Source organism: Rosa chinensis, chromosome 5 (genome assembly GCF_002994745.2).
Source record: "Rosa chinensis cultivar Old Blush chromosome 5, RchiOBHm-V2, whole genome shotgun sequence".
Classification (NCBI taxonomy): Eukaryota; Viridiplantae; Streptophyta; class Magnoliopsida; order Rosales; family Rosaceae; genus Rosa; species Rosa chinensis.
Window position 1 is genome coordinate 4,407,456 of NC_037092.1, and position 16,375 is coordinate 4,423,830.

General features: G+C 36.4%; 2 long non-coding RNA genes across 7 annotated transcripts; both read right to left on the bottom strand.

The window, feature by feature from the left end:
* Positions 1–3,817: 3,817 nt before the first annotated feature.
* LOC121049450 lies at positions 3,818–7,802 on the bottom strand. 6 transcript variants are annotated; one of them, XR_005800259.1, is made up of 9 exons: positions 7,631–7,800; positions 6,671–7,041; positions 6,383–6,541; positions 6,186–6,297; positions 5,521–5,673; positions 4,811–5,123; positions 4,502–4,682; positions 4,024–4,099; positions 3,823–3,893 (listed from the first exon to the last, which is right to left on the bottom strand). It is a non-coding gene; the product is annotated as an uncharacterized LOC121049450 (long non-coding RNA). The 6 variants fall into 6 exon arrangements; XR_005800258.1 differs by having other exon boundaries at positions 3,818–3,893; positions 6,383–7,041; positions 7,631–7,802; XR_005800261.1 differs by having other exon boundaries at positions 3,819–3,893; positions 6,206–6,297; positions 6,383–7,041; positions 7,631–7,802.
* Positions 7,803–13,317: 5,515 nt separating this feature from the next.
* Positions 13,318–14,015, bottom strand: LOC112166290. Its single transcript, XR_002923183.2, has 2 exons — positions 13,806–14,015; positions 13,318–13,504 (listed from the first exon to the last, which is right to left on the bottom strand). It is a non-coding gene; the product is annotated as an uncharacterized LOC112166290 (long non-coding RNA).
* Positions 14,016–16,375: the final 2,360 nt, after the last annotated feature.

Genomic DNA, 16,375 nt, shown 5'->3' on the forward strand with positions numbered 1-16,375 from the left:
TATCAAACATATTATACACTATGAAACACTATAAGCAGGAAAAATGTCATAAATAGTTCATGCATTATTTTTACCTGAAGCGCTAAGATGGTCAGGTAGTATAGCAAGAGATTGAAGGAGTTTCTGTAGCTCTTAGATTTATTTCTTTTATACTCTAGACTAAAAAGAAAAAAGCAAACATTTAAATTACATATGAATGGCTTTGGCATATGATACCAATAGATTGAGAGAGAAAGAAATTGGTAAATAGGTAGTAAGTGAAAGGGTTGAAAATTAATGAAGTTCATATGCATATTCATGAACAGTCAATAAACACATCCTTGAGCTTCATAGCTTTAAAGCGTAAACATATTCATAATATTTAACATAGAAACCATATTAGTATCAAATAAATAAATAATTATGTAAAAAAAAAAAAACCCACTCATACATGATTGTAGTATGATGTATTCCTATTCACTTTCACCCAATGAATCAGGTAGATAGGAAACAAGAGCCAACAAATTCTATGGTGATATAGTGCTCTGTAATTTTTTAAACATGAGTCTAAATTTCCAACTAGCTCACCATCTTTCTTCACCACTGATAGGAACTTTCGAGTTCCCCCTCCTACTCCAAAATAATGCTTCTTGGCTGCCAAGTAGACTACTCCATGAGGACGAGTGATGCACTGTAATCAAACATATTGGTCCTAAAGCAGCTTCACAGTCTAAATCTATAAGCAATGAACAACTATATAGATAATACCTTCTTTATGAGTTCATAGAGATGCTGAAGAGTGGAGATTGAGTAAATTGTCTCTGCCATTAAAATATATAATATCATATTCTGCATCTGGACTTTGCCTTGAACTAACCTTAACATCCTTCTCATTGTTTTGTGCATAGGGAAGAAGGTTATGGACTTCACGCCAGTCCCCAGCAAAAAAACGAATTTCCACCCCCTTATCACACTTTGTCTCTTGCAATGCTCGGGGTTGGAAGCTTGGAACATTTGCATTTACATTAGTGTCGACATTGCAGGATCTTAGCATTGAAGTCCTAGAAATGAATAGCAGCTGCACCCTGATGCAACATCAGAGGCTTAAGGAATATAATCTAAGATGCTAAATTTACAAGCTTAAGAGACAAAACCTAACCTCAAGGCAGGCAAAGATACCAGGAAGTCCATGGCCACATCCAAGCTAGAAAATTAATCAAGGAGCACAGTAAGGCATACAGAGGAACATGTTAGAGGAGATAAGTGACGCTAAATTGTTAAGAATAGAAGCCTTAGTCTCATCAATACTATTTCTTTATCAATTGCAGATTTACCACAAAAAAATTAACACATATCTCAGACATTAAAAACACTACAGCCCAACAAAACAAAGCAATTGCACAATATCAATTATCCAAATTGAAGCAACCCCCAAATATTGGTCTATTGCAAGACTCATGAGAATCAATGCTAAAGATGTGCACGAGGCAGCCATCATCAAGATTGTTTATAAGACAAGAAGAAGAAGAAGAAGAAGAAGAAGAAGAAGAAGAAGAAGAAGAAGAAGAAGAAGAAGAAGATGATGATGATGATGATGATGATGATGATGATGATGATGACGACTTTGATAAGCTGATTCTCTTTTGAACAATTCTCTTCCACTTTGTTTGCTTCATCTCTTCTCCCACCTCCATAGCTTTCTCTGCTGCAAAAGATCAAATTATCCCTAAATTTGAACCAAATCTAAACCAGTTATATCCTTTCTGATAAAATGAAACCCAACACAACCAAGCTCTCAATCCTTTCATGAAATAGAGTGAATTGCCAACCTTGTATACCTAAACCCATTAACTCATAACACAAGCAAATAGAGTAACATTTATATGAAACCAGTTAGAGATAACTGGAGATCGATATCAGGTGGTAAAGCATTACCCAATCACCAAATTTCACACAACCAACAAAATATTCCAAATTTGCTTGATTATAATATCCTACCTTGAAAATTAGTATAAAACATCATCCACATCTTTTTAATATCAATCAAATCATTAAACCTTAAGAGCCCCAAATAGAAAAATCCATGAGACCCGTCCGCAATTGAAAATAGCAAACAGCACAAACACATACTATCAATACATAAAGAAGGCCATTAGATAAATCAAACTCATACAAGAATCGTTAGATGAACAAATACAACAGAGCCATACAAAAAAAAATCTACGAAGAACAAACCCTAACCTCGAGTTGTGAGACGAATGCGATAAAGGTATTGGAGTCGAAGGCAGAAAAGGTTGGGTCTTGGACGAGGATTGGACCTATATCAAAGTTGAATGGAGTCATCGTCACTCAATTACAGAGTCTCACCGGGACCTCTAGTCAACCAGCTCCGGCGTCACCGAAGACATATCTAGATAAGTCATGGAGGGAGACAGCAAGGGATGATTAGGGATCTGAGGGATGGGTTTCAGAGGAGAAAGGGTGAAATCCACTGGGCACTTTACACTTAGGTGAGGAGCTGGGCGCGCTTCGATTGGATGAGGGATTTTCTTTTGAGTTGGCGAAGGTTGGCTGTGGATGAAGAGGAAGGTATCTGTGTTTCGGGGAGAGAAGGAGACTGATGAAGAAATCGTGTTTTCATGGTGTTTTGTATGGAGTTGGAAATAAATGAAGTAGCAGACACAAGCTAATCGATAGCCCTAACTTAAGTTGTCAAACACCGGGGGCAGTTGGCTCTTTTTATTTTGTATTCATGAATCACACAACACATAAATGAAGTTCTGTTGTCTGATTCTGCGCACTTTAAGTTTGAGCTGAGGCAGCAAGGAGGGAAAGTTCCCGCTTTATGCAATCAAAGTTTCAATTTTAAGGGGGGAATGAGTGGTTTTTGGAGGCACATCCAAACCTCCCAATATATCTTCCTTGATCAGACAACACAAAAATAAAAACTGTTGTATGACATTTTGCAAGCTACACTCATACAACAGATATAACTATTCTGTTGTACAATGTAGTACAAATTTAAGGCCAAATTTGAGTCATGGTTGGGGGGAAATCTGCCACTCATTTTTTTTCATTCACACAACGAATCGTTCTTGTAAGTGTGGTACAATTACCTTCTTGCTAAATTTTTTTGAATTTTAATAGGCTTATACAACGCAAGTTTTTTAAACATGTTGTGTGATTCACTTTTCTTCATCACACAACGCTTTTTTTTTTTTCGTTGTGCAAAAAGTGTTGTCTGTTAACCTTTTTGGTGTAGTGTGTCCAAGCTTCATAGAATTTCTTTGTGGCTTACTTGGTAGTTGAGAACAAAATATAACAACCACCAAATTTAGTAGAAAAGAGAAAGTATACAAGACAATAGATTACAACGACAACAATATCATCAACAGTGATATTTTGAGTCTCAAATAAACCCACATATTACATTACATTAACAATCCTTAAATTAAAGTCTATGTAAGCTCAGCTGCAGCAAAATACAATTCCCTCTCTGGACCTGCAATAAACCGGAAAAGATTAGTTACTTGTTTGAATTCAATTTAGTTACTTGTATTGAATTGAATTTACATGTTATACTTTCAGACAATCTATCACTTCTCCTTCTTCTCCTCTAGCTGCTGCTTCTTCTTCTTCCCCATCCAACCAAGCCATCCTTGTGAAGCCCTCTCCTCAGCTGGCGGAGAGTTGCCTTGAGGGAGGAGGAGAGGGCTGAGAGGGCTGAGTCAAGGGCTGAGAGGTCTCAGCCTGAGGCAAGGGCTGAGAGGGCTGAGGAGAGGCAAATGGTAGAGGACCACTTTCAGAGGCTTGTGCAGTTTGGTTACTATCATGCGAAAGCTCATGTAACCCAACCAGGCAGTATGGACTAAGCACGCTCATAGCCCTCTCCTTTAATTCTTTGATTCTTTGACCTGAAAGGAGTTGAAACAGAAAACTAAATTTTGGAAAGGAGGGGGTAGAACAAAATAATCCAAATACACAGGTAGAACAAATTAATACAAACTGGATTGACTTTATACTGAATGAAAAATATCAACTGACCTTGTCTCTGGCAAGTGGGTGAGTAAGAAGCAGGTGAATAGGTGATCAACTTCTGAAGATAGGCGTTGTACATATTCTGCACATGTTACAACATCCTTACAGGAATGCCAATGAAAAACAATAAAGGGTTGTTTCTATTCAAAAGGAAAACAATGTAGGAAATGCAATACTGTAGATTAACCCCATTTGACACCATCCACTAGAAAAAGTAGCAATCCCCTAAAAGGCGTCAAACAGCCAATTAACCAATCATAGAAAACCGATTTATTCAATGGGACTAGATGTAAGGCTACTTGGGTAACATGCTAGCATTATGACATTGCAACTGGAGCACCGGGGTTAGGATTTAGGTGACAAGAAGACGAAGCAACATGTTAAGCATTTGTCGCAACTATTAAAAAAACAGAATTCAAAGCATAAGCCAACTTTATATGCTGCAGTTTTAAGAAATTTATCTAATATAAACTGGAAGACGTACGTTCTTTGAAAAAAAACACTTCCAAGCACAACTGTAGATAACCCAAATCACTTGATGAACCACTTGAAATAGAATCCCTTCCAGTAAGAGCGTCTTCTATTAACATCTAGTGTACATCCCAAGCCGGCCTTATGGTAATGACAAAGCCCTCAAGATTTGGATCATTTCCGGCTGCCATTACCTGAAGCTCAAATGATGAGCAGCAATGTCCAAACACAAGGTTCATAAACAACAAGAAGAAAAAATCACAATCTTTTTTCTTTTTCTTTTTTTTAACAATTTCATGAAATTTATGTCGAAAAGAGGCACCTGGGACAGAACAGATGCTTTATCAGGTGCTGCACTCAGAGTGTCTGGTACGAAAGCGATCACAAAAGAAAAAAGAAGACTGAATGTAATCTGCAAAAAACGTGAAATATATGAATGGCAAACACAAATAGACAAAAACATACTACTTGATAAATGGATACGCATAAAATCGTGTTTGCGAGAAGAGAAGCAGAAGTAAATCATTCAACATAAAGGATGGAACATCCCTGCCATTTTATGGTGTCATTAGTCCCACTAAGTTCAGAAGCACTATATTTATAAACGAGAAATTTATCCTTTACATTCTTTGGACCTGCAAACAAGATATAACAAAAGGATATTAACATGAACTGTCTCAACAAAAGACAGCATGGGAAAGTCATTGCTTAGTACCGTCACTATCCTTGGTTTTGTTCAAACAAGCATATAATACATATGATTCCAACAAAAGCTATATATAGCCAATACAACAGAAAACTACTTTAACACAATATATATACACACACGCACACACATCGAGTCAATCAAAATGCATCCAAAGTCCTCTATGCAATATGTAATCTAAAAAAGGTCAAGATCTAGCACTGTAGCCATCAATTAGGCAGCATTAAGCATAAAATTGGAACATCCCATCTGTGGAGTCAACTCCTCGAATGTTGTAAAAAAGCAATGCTATACTGTAATAACAAACCCATAAACATGTTGCTTACTTGTCTGCACAACCAGAATAGAAAAAACGAGGCAATGTCCAAGTATGAGCCTTCACAGCTTGTCGTACAACAAGAGTACCTCTAGAATCGAGAACATAACGTTCAGAATGAGGCCCACCCAGGCCATGCCAGCTGTTCTTCTCGATTAAGTTCCTACAATGAAAACCAATAAAGTTCCTTAAAAGTACATCAAACAATGACAGTAATTGTGAATTTAATCGAAACAAAATAATCACGGTGACATTTGAGACAAATTCAGAGTTGCTTCCACATTACCATATCAATGATAGAAGAAGATTCCTTTTTGAAAATTGATAAAATACTTTTGTGAAGTCATGGAAGAGATTGGCAGAAGAGTAACAATAAGTTGCCTTTGATAATCTCAGCAATACATAAACGTCAGAAGCAATTGGTAGCATAATCATCATCTCAATTGGGAAAACCCAATATTAAAGAAAAGACATGACAAGAGACATCAGTTGTCAAGATTTTTCTTAAACTTTAATAAAACTAGAATAAAGTATTCTAGATCTTATGCTAATTTCAATATTTTGACATCCCAGTGCAAGCCGATTGGACTAAATCACAGACACAAGTAAGACACTCTCGAACAAATTCTCGACAGAATATCCAAAACCCAAGACAATGGGAAAACCATTCCAAACCTTATATCTCTGATATTAACCTCTGTCTAAGCCCTGATTGATAATCTTTTCCAAATATATTTGAATGTCAGATACAACCGTCAGGTTCAAGTCCCCGATCAAGCACAACGGCCTGTGAAAGCAATAGTATTTTAGCAAGAGAATGAAGAGATCAAAGTAATAGATAAAAGGATAAGGTAGGATCAGGAGGGAGATACCCTTAAAAAGTGTATAGAGACCTCTTCTCTGTGTACCAGAGCAACACATTCCCACTAGGAAGAAATACCTCTGCACTATAAGATGAAAAATGATAATATTGGCAGTGTGGTGCTCCTGCTGTTCTCTTTTCTACCTTGATTGCTAGTCGAACAACAGCACTGCTACCAAGCAGATTGAACAACCCTCTATTGATTCAGTTACAGATTGGTTTGCAACATTAACCATACCTGATTTAATGAGAATTTTCTTTTCTTGTACTCCTCATTTTATTTGCTTTTCCAGTTTACCTCTCTTTTTTCTTTCTTTTGTGACATGAATAGTGATGTTTTTTTGATCTGGTGAGACTTGAAGGAACTTCCATTCACACAAAACATTTTGCAAAGAAATAGGTGCAAGACCTCCATATGGGACTAATGCTTAAACATTCAGTAGTATATAAATAGTGATACTTTTGAGTCTCAAAATAACACCATTAAAGACATACGGTTACATACAAATGCGAATAATTACAACTACTCGCATATTACAGGGCACCCTTAAATTAAAGTTTATATAAGCAGCAAAATAAAATTCACTTGAATGCTTAAGGCCACTGTCTGTTTCTCTTCACTCAGTTTCCACCTCTTCACTCAATTTCAAATAAAAGGCTGGCCAGGAGCTGCAATAAAACCAGAAACAATGGTAAGAAGGGGGAAGGGAGGGAGAGAGAGAGCAACAGTTTAAAAATCAACAGAATTGATACAGTTGCTAAGGATTGAGAGCAAGTGTTACATCGCATAAGGTGTCTCTCATTCATCATTGTACTGTTTCCAAGACTCAAGGTGTCTCATTTATCAACTGACATGATTAACTTTTCAACATAGTAAATGGATTCTTATATGAGCCTTAGCAACCTACTCGGATTGAAGATCGATTGGTCCTAGGGTTGTCCTTCCTTTAATCATTCCTATTTTCTCTTAAAACTTTTTTGTTCAGTATTAATTTTGATGGAAGCTAAGTAAAACAGTAACCCAATTTCAATGTCATCAACAGCCAAAATATTCATACATGACAACAAGAGGCCACCGCTGAAGAGAGAAAATGAGAGAAAACTAAAGATTGCGTGTGATTACACAAAAATAGATCAATTCAGCAGTAAGAAACGATAAAATTGAAAAAGAAAAAAAAAACTAATAATAATTATCAGAAATTCTAAAGGAAAGAGATTTAGATCTAGAATGAATGAATGATAAATAAGAAATTCTTACTTGGTGATCTCCCTTTCCGTTTTGACGATGCGTACGATCAACGGGGCCGTCCCACAAAAGAAGTAGGCAAAAGATGCACAATTTGCGGCTGTCACAGCGAGTTGCACCTTTGCCTGAAAGGAGGGATCCGCCACCGCACGGGCCCCTGAGAGAGAGAAAATTTTTGACCACATTGTCATTCTTGACCACATCTATTGGGATTTTAGGGTTCCACAACATGTATATATAGGGCCCAACACAAGTCCACAAAAATCCCAATTTTGAGATTTGTATTACTAGTCCAACGCTGTAGAAAGGCTATCAAGGTATACAGTGGTGTTTACCTGGTCAGTTGCTGACCAAAGAATTTATGCTCAATAACCCTTAGATTTACATCCAAGGGTGGAAAACAAAACACCTCAACTTAATAATAATTATCTCTGCCATTGGATTTACATCCAAGGGTGGTTGAGCATTATTTTCTTGGTCAATAACTGACCAGGTGAACATTTTCGTCAAGGTATATCTTTGTTTATTTCCCATTTTCATTTTGTTTTTTTTTTTTTTGGTTACAAGGAGGTCCTAAAAAGACCCAAAAACAGCAAGACAAAAAGAAAAGCTAAGTTACAGGTCTAACACAAGACCTGGATCTGGAGACTTCACTGAGATCATCAAGAAATGCAGAAGCAACATGGGGAGGAGGGGAGTCAAATACGACAACACCATGGTCATGATCAAGGCCCGATTTTGCAAGAGCATCCGCAGTGCCGTTGCATTCTCTGAAAATATGCATAAGGTTCACAGAATCAAACAGAGAAAGCATGTGCCTGCAGCTTTTAATGATAGCACCAAGAGGGTGGGATTTAATATCCCCATGGAGAATTAAATTGACTAAGATTGCGGAGTCTGATTCAATCTCAAGTTTAGAGATGCTGCAATTAGATGCCATTTTGAGGCCAAAAACAAGACCCCAAGCCTCCAACATCTAAAACTTGACCAATACCAAGTTTGGCCTGAAAACCGCAGATCCAATCCCCATTATAATATCTTAAGACTCCACCAGCAGCAATGCGACCATTAGCACAACATCGAGCACCATCAACATGCAAAGCTGATCCAGGGAGAGGCTTTTTCCAAGGCAAGATGTTTAAATAATAATCACTAGTAACATTGGCAGTTCTTGATGATTGATACCATTCCATAGCAGCATTGGAAGCGATTTGGCTTGCAATTTTCATTTTGTTTTAATATCCTTGTAAAGTTCCGTATTTTGTAGTTCCCCTGGTAGTTTAATATGCTGGTAGTTTTGAATGTTGACGACACTTCTCAAATAGTTTCAAAAAAACTTGCATTTCTGCTGTAAAATTGCGTCAGATGTGTTTTATATCATCCGTCGAACACTGCTGTTCGGTTTATTTCCCGTCTAGTAGCATTTTTTTTTTTTTTTGCATGAAATATATCATATCTGTATTAGGACAGCAGGAAATCAGCCAATGGGCCAAATGAGCGAGCCTTGACATATACTTTTAAGAGTTCTGAGTAAGTTTCAATCTAATTAAGTATGATACAACAGATATCCATACTGTTCTAATGGACCACAGTAGACGGCAAGAATCCCCAAAAAAGCATTGTGGGAAAACAGAAAATGCATTATAACTCCATACAATGATTTACACAAGTTTTTCTAGCAAAGAAACATGATTTACCCAAGTTTGCTAAAATACCGTTATCATGTAAATACGCATGTATTCTATGTCAGGATAGGGTCGTTCAGCACATCTGAAGATAGAATCTTAAACAGTGACAGAACCTTCAATATTTTGGACTGAAAATTGAATTCTGGTAACCATCACGGACATCATCAAATTAAAATCCCTGCATTGAGCAACGGATAAAGTCCTATTTTTTTCATGAATTATCCTGATCAATTGGTCCCAAATTTGCCTCTTATCTCTGAAAATATTATATAGTAATAAGCTTCAATTACACAAACGCCCACACTGCAACAAAATCAAAACTAACATCTATAATGACCAAGGTGGAAAGGAGTCTTCTACCTTCACCCTCCATGCAAACTGATACCCAGATGTCTGGGCTCACAGATCCAGCTAAAGACTCAAACATGGATAGTTCTAATGGATGCACAAGATACGAAACCTGAATCCAGTTAAAATTCTAGGAACCGACCAATGTAGAGAATCATAGACCCATAAAAAGCACAGTTGGAGAAACCAAAAAGTAGACGACATATCTGTTTAACTATCAAAAGTCTGCCTTCAGTGCAGGAAATCCAACACTAGGAAAAGAACATGCATGAAAAGCATGGATCCATACAACGACATACCCAAGTTTGCTATCATTAAAATGCAGAGTCCTGTATAGATTGTTCTCGGTAAGGATAAGTTTGTATACGTCCCTGCTGAAAATAGAATCTCAACTAGGGATGGCAATGGGGCGGGTTGGGGATGGAGATCACAATACCATCCCCATCCCCGGGGTCATTTTCTATCCCCATCCCCGCCCCAATCCCCAATAAAAATATATTGGGGATTCCCCGTCCCCATCCCCATTGGGGACTAAACCTCCAAACCCGCCCCAAATCCCCAATAAGAATTTAATAAATAAAATAATTTTTTCTCATATTGTCTTTTTTAAAATCAAAATCTACAACAAATAAATTTAAAATATGATTAAATTCATAATCATAATTTAGTGAGTGCAAAAGTCAAAACACCATTAAAGTAAAAGTGTAGCCATTAAAGTAAAGTAGTAAATGTATATTTGTGATTTATTGTCACGCCCCCAAATCCAAGGCCAATATTGTACTGAAATATGGCTCGTGAATTTGTGACGTGAGTCAAAACAAATACAATTTTCTTCTTGAATAAATCAACAGGAAGTAAAAGAAATTTTATACATGTTTGAATAGTACTTTTATTAGAAAACAAATATCGGTAATATATTTACACAATCAAAGTTAAGCAAAATTCAAATCAGTACAGGTATTCACTAGAAATAGTAGTAGAAAAACATTATTTTATCTAGTAGGTTCATCCTGTTTCCCCAAGCATCTACTCAATACCTGAAAACAAGAAGGTGTAGCATCATGAGCAACACAAGCCCAGTAAGTACACAACTTACATTCTTATATTAATGTGTCTTATAAGAAATCAAAACTGAACAACCAAGTTAAAATGTACCAAGAACCATTTAAGTTCATACGAATTCTTAAATATGTATATATATACACACAATACACACACACATATATACAAATATATTCATTCGTGTGAATGGTTTGGTAATAAATCACATAGTCGCATCTTCTTATCAAACCAACAAATATTGCATCATTAATATGTGAAATAACATTAAAGCAACACATGCTTGATTTTCTTTTCACTAACACCTTCACATATTCAAAATATATCATGGATAGATATTTGATCAATTTCACTAACACCTTCACATATTCAAAATATATCATAGATAGATATTTGATCAAAATAACATAAGTCTTTTCAGTGAATTTTCAGATTAACTGGTATCAGATCATAAATCCACGTGTTAGGGTCCATAATACCAAAACACGGGAAAACCAGGTTGACTGGTATCAAATCATAAATCTACGTGCTAGGGTCCATAATACCAAAGCACGGGTAAGCCGCAGCATACCAAGGACACTACCAAGGCATGTATACTCAAAGTAAGTACCCTTCCTAAGAGTATAATAGTGCACTATCTGAAGGGACTAGGGCCCACAGCTTAACAACCACGAAGCACATTTACCAGTAATTCACTTAAGCACGGGGTTGTTGTAATCACCCGGCTTCATAATTATATTTTTCAGACATAATCAAATTCACAACATACAATCTTTATAAATTATAGATCGTAATATGTATATGTACACACACATATAGATACATATACTTAGGAATAATCTCATATGAAAACATGTATAACATAATTGTATATCACAAATAAGTAAATTCACTAGCAAACAACATAATTAAAAAGAAGCTTATACATAATTGAAATCAAGTAAAATAGATAATAATAAAGCACAAACATTAAATAAGTAACTATAAACAATTAAACAAAATTATATTATAGTTAGTATTTCAGTCCTTATGTCCAAATCCATTGAAGTTCATCAACCATGTTCATATTTCTCCAATTAGAGTCATCAAACTTCAAGATGTGTTATGTTGTCCATCACAAGTCCGAATTAGTCAAATGAGTATACCAATTCAAAGGGTTTCTCACAAGGAATCCAATGGAATAAGTCATGTAGTCCAAATCAGAGTGATATAGTCCAGAAATGGTGAAGAACCATAACAGTGCAGAAACCGATATTTTTAATACTGTCCTTTGATATCTAAGTCTTTACGTATAGTATAAAATTACCATTAATTCTCAAACTTTCCAGATCACAAGTAGAGGTCCTAAGCTTCAAATTGATATAAAGTTTGTAGAAAATGGTTAAGAAATGAGGGAGATATGAATTTTTGAAGTTGTGATGGCTGTATGAGATTTCCAGCGAGTTTAAAAGTTGAAAACTTTGATTAGCCATAACTTCTTCATTTCTTAACCTTTTTTTAGTGATTCAAAAGCCTAACTTGAAGAACTTTTGATGAGGAATTTAATACTGTAATTAGTTTTGACAAAACAGATTTTGTTATATACGAAAATACTGGTTTGCAGCAAAGCAGATCCTTTTCCATCTTATCATTGATTATGTAGTTTGATAAATCTTAAAGACAAAAGAATATAGGAATGTAATCATGTACTTACTTAAGAAAATCAGGGGTGAGGTGAAGATTTTGGTCTTGAATTCAAGCTTGGACATCTTTAAGAAAAACAAAGGGAGCTTCTAAAGAGAAAAAGGATTTGTGTGGGAATCTTGAGTTTTCTCTACAACTAAGGGAGTGTTTGATCAATTTTGCATTTGATCTTCAAGCTTGTAAGAAGTATGATCAGATCATATGCTTAAATAGGCTAGAATTAAGCATAAAATAAGTAAGTGACAAATTATTATAAGGTGAGTGACTAATTACTATTTAGGTTAAATGATTAAAAGGTAAGATAAAATTAAAAAAAGTAATAAAAGAAAGAAAGCATAAATCCACTTGCTAAATATATATATATATATATATATGCATATATATATATATATATGTATGTACACATACACATCTATATGCACATTTACCCAATTAATAAGTAAAGAACTTTAGTAAAAAAAAAAAATTACAATAATTAGTACTAAAATGACATGCATCACAAAAATAACATAGATGAGAGTCTTGAGCTCAATAACAAAGATTTTTCAAATATAGTTAATAATATAGTGTTCTATAGTTGACACTAATTTTCGGGTTATTACATTTATATTATAAAAAATAAATTAAAATATATATATAAGTTAAATATATGTATATATTATTGGGGCGGGTTTGGAGATGGAGATCATAATACCATCCCCACCCCATCCCCAATCTTATATAGCGGGGATTGGGGATCCCCATCCCCATTCCCCATTTGTCCCCGAATTCTCCCCCCATTAGGGGCGGGTATCCAATGGAGCTCCGCTCCGCTGGGGATTTTTGTCATCCCTAATCTCAACAGTAGCACAAACTTGTATGTTTGGGATTGAAAATTGAATTCTGGTAACCCCCTGAACATATAAGATAAAAAACACCCTATTAAACCAAATATCAGATAGATTTTGATACTTATCCAGACAAGTTTACTGTCTTACACGGCATTCCCATAAAATTAAGGTACAAAACGGAACTAAGCCATGAGATATCCTCACAACATTTATGTAGTTATAATTACATCAAGCCAGAAGTAGTCGGGTTCATTTGCGAAACTTAGCGATATCCACACCTGCAAATCAATCAAAAACCAAATAAAGACAAAGAAGTCAATGTCACATAAGAATCCTCAATGTGGAAATAGACACAGGTTGAATAGATAAAAGATGAGAACAGCAACAGTTGATTAACAAATGAATATGTAATTGAGACTTGGACTTTTTAACACAAAATTAATCGGACCAAAAGAAGAATCAAAGAAGATTGCAAAACGATGAAAGACTCAAAAAAGGATTCTGAAAAAAAGAAAAGAAAAATCACAAGGAAATAAAAGAGATCTGAGATCTGATCTCATCAATCTTTCTCCAACCGACCTCTTCCCATGAGAACTCGCTCGTTCATAGCGATCCATCTTTTTAGCGCGTTTCGACTGATAGCTGTGCAGATTACAGCGTTGCCTAAAAGCCCGACTGCCACAACGGAGCCACAGAGAGCAAAGAACCCCTTGGACCATGCCATGATTCGCAGAGAGAATTGGGAATTTTTCTAGATTGCGGGACTTTTTTCTGATTTTAGGGTTCGTTTAGCTGTAGCTATGCCTTTATATAGACTCGGACATACGGTCTTGGGTTGGGCCCTTTTAGTTCCTAGGCAGACTCAAATAGAAGTTACGGCCTAATTTTACAGGGAGCTATTCCCAAGAAAGGTATTTTAGGAGTGAAACTTTTTTTTTTTTTTTTTGTCAATAGCTCATCCTCATCCTTCTTCTTCTTCTTCTTCTTCTCTTTTCCTTTAGTTTCATGCATAATAAATCTACTTAAATTAAATTGTACCAAATGAGAGGCAACTATGAGAGGGAGGAATAAAGCAGAAGATTGGATCGCCACATGGAGAATTGGCATAGCAAATTTCTCTCAAAAGCAGTAGGGAAGATGATTTTAGTGAAAGCAGTGGCTCACGCAGCACCCACTCATACCATGAGTGTCCTTAGATTGCCAAAATTACCAGGTTTTGGTGAGGAACGGGTGGAGATTAAAAAAAAATTAAAAAAAAAAAAAGGATGCATTGGTGCATACGGGAGAAATTGTGCTTTGGGTTTAAGAGAGATGGAGATGTTCAATAAAGCTTTGCTAGCCAAAACTTTTTGACATTTAATTTTAGGGGGTGAAATTTGCACACCCAAATTTACAGACTGCACACCCTTTTATTTTTTTAATAATATTTCATCTCCCATCTTTTTAGACTTCCTAAAATAACCTCAAAAGCACACCCTCTCTCTCTCACACACACACACCATAACTCGAGTCCACCTCAATCTCCGTCGGTTGGAGCATTCCCCGGGATCTGAAGAATTGCATATCTCCGATCCTCGATTTCCACGCCAAAATTGGATCTCCGGTCCTGAGTATGCTTCGTCAGATTCCGGTGAGTATGCTTCCGAGTGCAGCGCCCAATAAATGGTCCTGCATCATCAAATTTGGTTCATAGCATTTGGCATTTGGGATTTTGAATTGAGTTGATAGTGAAAATGCATGAATTAAATTGAAGAATGAGTAATACTTGAGCAAGAACGTTTTTAATGGCTGTTGGATTTCTTCCAATGCTCTGCAAATGGGTCTCTTCAGTCAAGTATAACACGATTGAGAGACTTAATTGTCTGATGGTATATTCATCTGATTTGCATACGTTTGTATAGAATGTTTACAGAACTTTTACAGCTATATAAAACCCTTACTCGTACTGCTTTCATGTGCTACACTAATGATGTCTACCATAATCATTCCGATCTAGATCTGCACGTTTCAATGTTGGCATGCCATGATGATCTTCCATGTTCTGTGATTCCTAGCATGTTCATAACAACTCACGCTGACACTCCCCCTCAAGTTGGCGCTCACGCATCAACCATGCCCAATTTGCTTAGTGAGTCATAAAACGCCTTCCTGGAAACTCCTTTGGTAAGTATATCTGCAAGTTGCTCTTCAGTTGGAACAAAAGGAAAGCTAATAATTTTGGCATCTGGCTTTTCCTTTATAAAGTGACGATCAACCTCCACATGCTTAGTACGATCATGTTGTACTGGGTTCTGTGATATGTCAATGGCTGCCTTGTTGTCACAATACAACTGCATAGCACTTTTGAGTTTGAAACCTAGATCACGTAACAGATTTCCTAGCCACAGCAGTTCACACACTCCTTGGGCCATACCTCTATACTCAGCCTTAGCACTAGATCTTGCCACAACTTTTTGTTTCTTACTCTTCCACGTAACCAAATTACCTCCCACAAAGGTAAAGTAACCTGATGTTGACCTCCTGTCTGTAATATTTCCAGCCCAATCTGCATCTGTAAAGCCACAAACTTCAAGGATGTTGTTGTGTTTAGAAAACAATATTCCCCTTCCTGGAGCTGACTTTAGGTACTTTAAAATTCTCATAACAGCATCCATGTGACTCTCACTTGGGTTATGCATGAACTGACTCACCACACTCACTGCATATGCCACATCTGGTCTAGTATGAGCTAAATAAATCAAGCGCCCAACTATCCTCTGATAGCAAGCTCGATCAGTAGGTACCTGATCTGGATACTCAGCTAAACAATGATTCTGCTCAATAGGAGTATCAATAGGTCTACAATCCAACAAACCTGTTTCTGTTAGCAAATCAAGAACGTACTTTCTCTGGCACAGGTAGATCCATTCTCTCCCCCTAGCTACCTCAATTCCTAAGAAGTACTTAAGTGCGCCCAAGTCCTTCATCTCAAACTCAGAGGCTAGCTGTCTCTGCAGTCTATCCATCTCAACAATATTATTGCCGGTGATTACCATATCATCCACATAAATAATTAGAGCTGTTACCTTCCCTTGTTGATGCTTGAGGAACAAGGTATGATCTGAGTTACTCTGTTTGTAACCAACTTTCCGCATGAATTGTGAAAATCT